General features: G+C 35.7%; 1 protein-coding gene across 1 annotated transcript in view; it reads right to left on the bottom strand.

Annotated features, from left to right (window-relative positions):
* kcnh3 (potassium voltage-gated channel, subfamily H (eag-related), member 3) overlaps positions 1 to 5,998 on the bottom strand; it is a 74,654-nt gene that overhangs the window by 64,815 nt on the left and 3,841 nt on the right. The gene's annotated exons all lie outside the window — the stretch shown is intronic.

Genomic DNA, 5,998 nt, shown 5'->3' with positions numbered 1-5,998 from the left:
AGTGAGGATTAAGCGGTGTATAGATAATGGATGGATGAATTATTGAAGTCAAGGTCTGGCTGGTACAGTAAAAATAAATTAAAATGTCTAAAATGTAGTTCACACAGCGCTGAAATTAGTTATGAGCAATTTGCAGCAAATAGATGGAACCTATTGATCCTTGGATCCTATTAACACCTCATGAGAATTAATACAATGAAGACATTTATGGATGTGCATAACCTTTTCTCTTTTGATATAGGTTAAAACAACAAACATAAATCATTAACTTCATTTTCATTGCACACTTAACTAGAAAAGCACTCAGATAGGTCAGGCCTCTGCCAAGCAGCTCATTTCCACCATATTGTGATTTCCAGCCAATGTTAAAGTCCTGCAGTCATTTTATCTACACTATTAGATTCATGGAGAATCAAAACATACCTTTAGCATTTCAATTAACATTGATATCAGTAATAATAAGCTCACAGAGTGATGAACAGTCGTTCTGTTCTCTCACATATTTTGAACACTTACATTATTTCTACAGCTACTTACTGGCTTTAAGCTGTTAGCCAACGCTACGCTATGCAACGCAGCATGCGTCCCTCATCATGATGCATGGCAAAGAGAGTTAAAGTGAAACAGGACACATGTTGAGTCATTGTTGATGTCACAATGTGGTTATGAACTTATCTGTCAGTAGCTCCGCTCAGCCCACTCCTGTAATGTAACCTGGCTGTAGCTTCCTCCTGCTCTACTGAGAAGACAGCGGTGAGGACTGAAGGACTGAATGGAGTCAGAGTTCCATCTAGTGGACAAACGGCGCAACGACAGCATTCTGCCGACTGTTCCCACTTAACAGCATTTACCGTTTTATGAGAAAATAACCAGACATTAAGCCAGAACATCACCAAAATGTAATCATCTGTTCATTGTGCCATTATCAACATCCCTGAAAATTTCATGAAACTCCTTTCATAAATTTTTGAGTTATCTTGCTAACAAACAAACCAACTAACAGATAAACGGCAGCTAAAACAGAACCTACTTGGCGGATGTAATAAAACTAAAGGGAATAAAACTAATAAAACTAGTGCTTTTAGAGACCAAACTACCAAAATCTTTCAACAGGTAACAATAAAAATAGATTTTATTAAGCCATAAGTTGATGTAGTTTGATAAAGTATCATCAAACATGGACAGAATTGGACCACCTGAAATACACTGCAGCATCTCTTCTCCTGAAATAATTTGAAAGATGGTTACCCGAATAACTATAAATGTACATCAGGAAAGTAGTAATAATAACTATAAAATCAGAAACCAAAATACGAGATTCTTCAAGTGTCACCTCTGTACTACACAGGACAACAGAATTGTCTCCCCAGACTGTCTGTGCCTCCATCTTGGCCACTCTGGTAAAAAAGCTCTGGAGGCTTCCCTGGTTGAAACTCTTAAACTAAAGCTGAAAGTCGACACTTCAATCACATCTTGATTGCTTCATTTCAAATCCAGTGTGCCAGTGTAAAATCTGCCCAAATGCTTATGGATTTGACTGACTGTATATGTAAACCAGGCCGAGCGCTCATTTTTAAATCCCTGTGATTTGCTGAATGTCGTGTGAGATCCAAATTGTCTGAGGTTGAAGCTCAACACACACTTGGACTTTAAATTAGGAGCTCAGAGAGGAGAGCGCAGTGAAAGTGAATGGAGGATAGAAACGTACGAATGGATGATTCACGACATCACTCATGATCCCTTTTCGTTATTATGGTTTGAATAATATCCTAATACTGTGCGCGTCAGCGATAACATTGCAAATATTCATGCAGAAATAATTTGCCTCAGCCATTTTAGAGGACATTATGTTCCCAGAAGTTTCCCATATGAGACCATACAATCACTACATTCAGGGGCACCACGAGCCTGCAGCTATAATGAGGCTGCATTCACAGATCTCCTTCAGACTGCATGAAAAGCTGCTTTTTCTGTGATATCTATACCCTCAGAATTCACCAGAGTACATACATTGTGCAGAGAGGAGATTGGAGGCAGCGTAGATTCACTTTAAAGCTTCCACAAGTCCGTGCCTCAACTGAGAAGTAGAACACCACAGCAAATATTGTGCACCTTCGCTACAGGAGATCTCCCATCCCTCCGGTTAGCAGCGCCGGACATGCATCATTTAAGTCATGTCTGTGTGATACGAGTGCTAAGAAGAGTCTAGCACATATATAGAATTTAAATTCACTCAGCGACTGTTTTTAAAATCAACTGATCTTAAAGAGAGACTTAACGTCACACTGAAAAGCCTGTTTCACTGTCTGACTGCTGCTCTGCCAAATTTACATTCCAGCAGTACAAGAGATGATCATGCAAATGTCACAGAATCATGGTTTATGGCTTCAACTGAATGAAAAAAACAAAAAATAAAACAGTAATTATTTTTGAATCAATAGGTGTAAAAATGTGAAGAAACAAATATGTGTTCATGGCTTTTTATTGCCTGTGAAACATATAGAAACAGCTTAAAAAAAACAAAAAAAACAAAAAAAAAAACTGTTTAGAAACAACAACAATAAAAAAATTCCGGAAGAAAGTATTTATATTATTATTGTTGTTATTAACAAGCAAATTTCAGAGAAGCACTATGTGTAAAAAAATGTGAGGAAATTTATATGGAAATTGTTCTTTTTATTGCCACAATGACAACTGATCATAAAATAACCTGAATTTTTCTGTTAAACTTGGTTCCTGGAACCAAAGTATCCTGAAAGTAAGTCTGACCAACTGAAAAAAGCCTGGATTATCATGTAAACTTGCTTGATGAAACCAAAATAACCTGAAAGTAAGTCAGACTAAGTGTAATAAGCCTGGATTATTTAGTAAACTTGCTTGTCGGAACCAAAACAAGCTGAAAGTTAGTCACACTTAAGTAAATAAGCCTGGATTTTCTAATAAACTTGCTTAATGTAATTTAAATAACCTGAAAACAAGTCAGATTGATTAAAATAAGCCTGGATTATCTAAATTTGCTTTATGGAACTAAAATAAGCCTAGATTTCTAGTTAACTTCTTTATGGAACCGAAATAACCTAAAGTAAGTCAGACTAATTGAAGTAGGTCTGGATTATCTGACAAACTTGCTTTATAAAACAGACGTCTGCAGGCATTTTCTTTGCAATGTTGCCCCTTTTGTCTATTAATCTTGCTGGTAAGCAGTAAAATACTTTACCAAACCTAAAACAGGTGGTTTTATGTTGCTTACTTTAACTCTGGCAGAGCTGGGATTTAACGATTAGATCAAACTTTGCTGACTGTTTGAGGGAATGACTGAACGAAATATGTCAATGGAGCATGTACGTATTAAAGGAAACCAGAGTCCTTTTATGTGAAAAGTGAAGGAGCTTTTATCTTGCAGCGGCTACTTCACATGTTCCACTGCGATACAATCAGCCGACGAAACAGGGATTTTTCTAGAAGTTGGAGATTTTGAAAGATGAATGTCTGAACTGAGCATGTAGATATCTGAATGAGGAGATGAAAGATAAATTGTACGCAGAAGGAAACGGCACAACAGGGAGAAGAAAAATCTGAAGGGAGAAGAAGAAAATCCTCCCATTCATCCACTCTTTATTAATTATTAACGAATCAAAGCTGTTATTGATGAAAGACAGAGCGAGGAGTCAAATAAAGAACAAGGAGAGTGTATGGATGGAGCAGAGGGGTGTGGACACATCTGCTCCTCTGAGATATAAGCCTATGACGAAGAGCTGGTTCCTCACAAACACACACAAATTACAAATTAGGAGTGTTTCATGCTTTTATCAGCTCTCCATGAGCCCATATTAACATTTTAGGAGTTCTCCGGGGGGAACAGGGAGAAGAATAAACACATTTATATCCAGTTGCTTCACTCAGATCACCAAAGCCTGGGGCACAATTTCGTAATTGCATTTTATTCACTGAGTACATACTCTTAAAATATTCATATCAGTGTGACTTACAGTACTTTTTACTCACAGGCCCATAAATACGCAGGAAACACTCAGTAATATTATACAATCTTTGTGCAAAAGGTAGTTTCTGGGTAATTCATGTAATTCATGGAATATAATGGTGTATTTTTAGATAATTGGAGCATTAACTGGTAATGTCACATAATTGTGCGCTTTTCTAAACGCTACATTCTATATTAGATTAGATTAGATAGAACTTTATTGATCCCTTTGGTTGGGTAGCTCAGGGAAACTGTTGAAATATATATTTCAGGGGGGGCTTATAACACGGAGAGAAGTGAAGCAGAAATACCGCAGGAGGTGAACTTGAGTCAAAAATCTGTCAAAGCTGAACAAACATAAAAACCTACACAGATTTTTTTTCAGTGTTACTCACAGATCTAAAGGAATTACAACAAACAACAAAAAAATATCTATTTATAAGCTCAGAAATCATAATGAGAACATGATGTTTCAGAACTTGCCTGAGAATCTTTAGGATTTTACATTTTTTTCAGTGTTGATATTTGTGCATATATGACAACACTGCAAACAGTAGCTGGCAGGAGGGAATTTTAATGATATTTTAAATATTTTAAATACTGCTATTGGTCAAAATGTAAATAAATATAAGCTCGAAAAAAGACAATGGTGGTGCAAGATCCTCCAGGAAAACTACCACACTGTGAAAATGCTTCACTACAAGTACTTACTTAAGTATCTACACGTTATCATCACAATATACTTAAAATACAAAAGGTAAACGTACTCTTTGTGTAACGATTGTTTTAGCATTAAATGTGATTTTAAAAAAAACAAACAATTGTTGTATTTTACTACTGTAGATGTTTAAGGTTAAGCTAATTTTTTTTTTATATACTGGGGTTCCGTTTGATCTGCAGCAACGCATTTTATTTGTTATAAGACCTTCACATGTTTGTACTTTTGTTACCTTGTCAAAACCACATATCTATAAAAAGTCAGATTGTTATGAGTTTTTTTTTCTTTTTCTTTTCTTTAGCCTAAGAAGTAGGAGAACGTTTTCAACTCAAGTAATTCAAGGAGCTGGTTCCCACCTCTTACTTAAATGCATGGTTGCAAGATAAAGATTCTAATTTACTGATTTACAAAAACCTTTTAAGTTGCAAACATTATTTTCATGGGTTGAGTTGACATACCAATGTTGCATCCACTTAACATTGTGCGTAAATGAAAATCTAATTTTTGAGTTAGTTGATTTAAAACTAAATATAAGTTGAGGCAACTTAATAAATGTATCTTTATATCTCGTTTTCTTCTCCTTGTGTTCAGGGTTTCAACTCCCCTCTCCTCCATATTCAACATTAAAACAACTATTATTTATTTATTTATTTAGATTTCCCAACCTTTAAACTTAATTTGGTAATAAAGTACATTACACTTTATTGTTTTATTTTAAATAAGATGGAAAAACAAGGTGGAGCAACTAAGTAAACAACTTGTGTTCATGCTACCAGTCAATAAGTAACGAAAAATAACTTTGACTGAAGAGGAAAAGGTCATTTCACGAACTCACTGCCTGCAGACGTCCACATGAAATGATACATGTTGTTAAATAATGTCAGCATATGTGTGATAAGAGTGGAGTCAGGTGTTTCAGTGCGTCATGTGAAGTTACACAGCAGAACTTTAGGCCTCAACACGTTTGTTTGGTCTTTAGATTGTGGATGCACAAACATCATTATCTGTGTCTGATTATGCCTCTGATGTTTATTCCTCTGGTGCAGGTGAGATTTCAAATCTTTTGCGTCATTCACACTGGACGCTGTCGCCTTGATGTCTCACTCATCTCTTACATGGTTTTTGCCAATATGATGATGCAGCTGAAAATCACATTTTGTAGATTTTTTTTGCTTTGTAAATAAAGTGTTATTATCTCAGACATTTTGCTGTCATTTCCAGACTTTCTATGAATATTTACAGATTTTACTTTATATTCAAATGGAGCTGATTAACCATCGAAACTTGAAGCAGTTTCT

This window comes from Stegastes partitus, unplaced genomic scaffold (genome assembly GCF_000690725.1).
Source record: "Stegastes partitus isolate 25-593 unplaced genomic scaffold, Stegastes_partitus-1.0.2 Scaffold1986, whole genome shotgun sequence".
Lineage (NCBI taxonomy): Eukaryota > Metazoa > Chordata > Actinopteri > Pomacentridae > Stegastes > Stegastes partitus.
The sequence above is the reverse complement of the archived record's forward strand: the minus strand, read 5'-3'. Positions and strand labels throughout refer to the sequence as shown.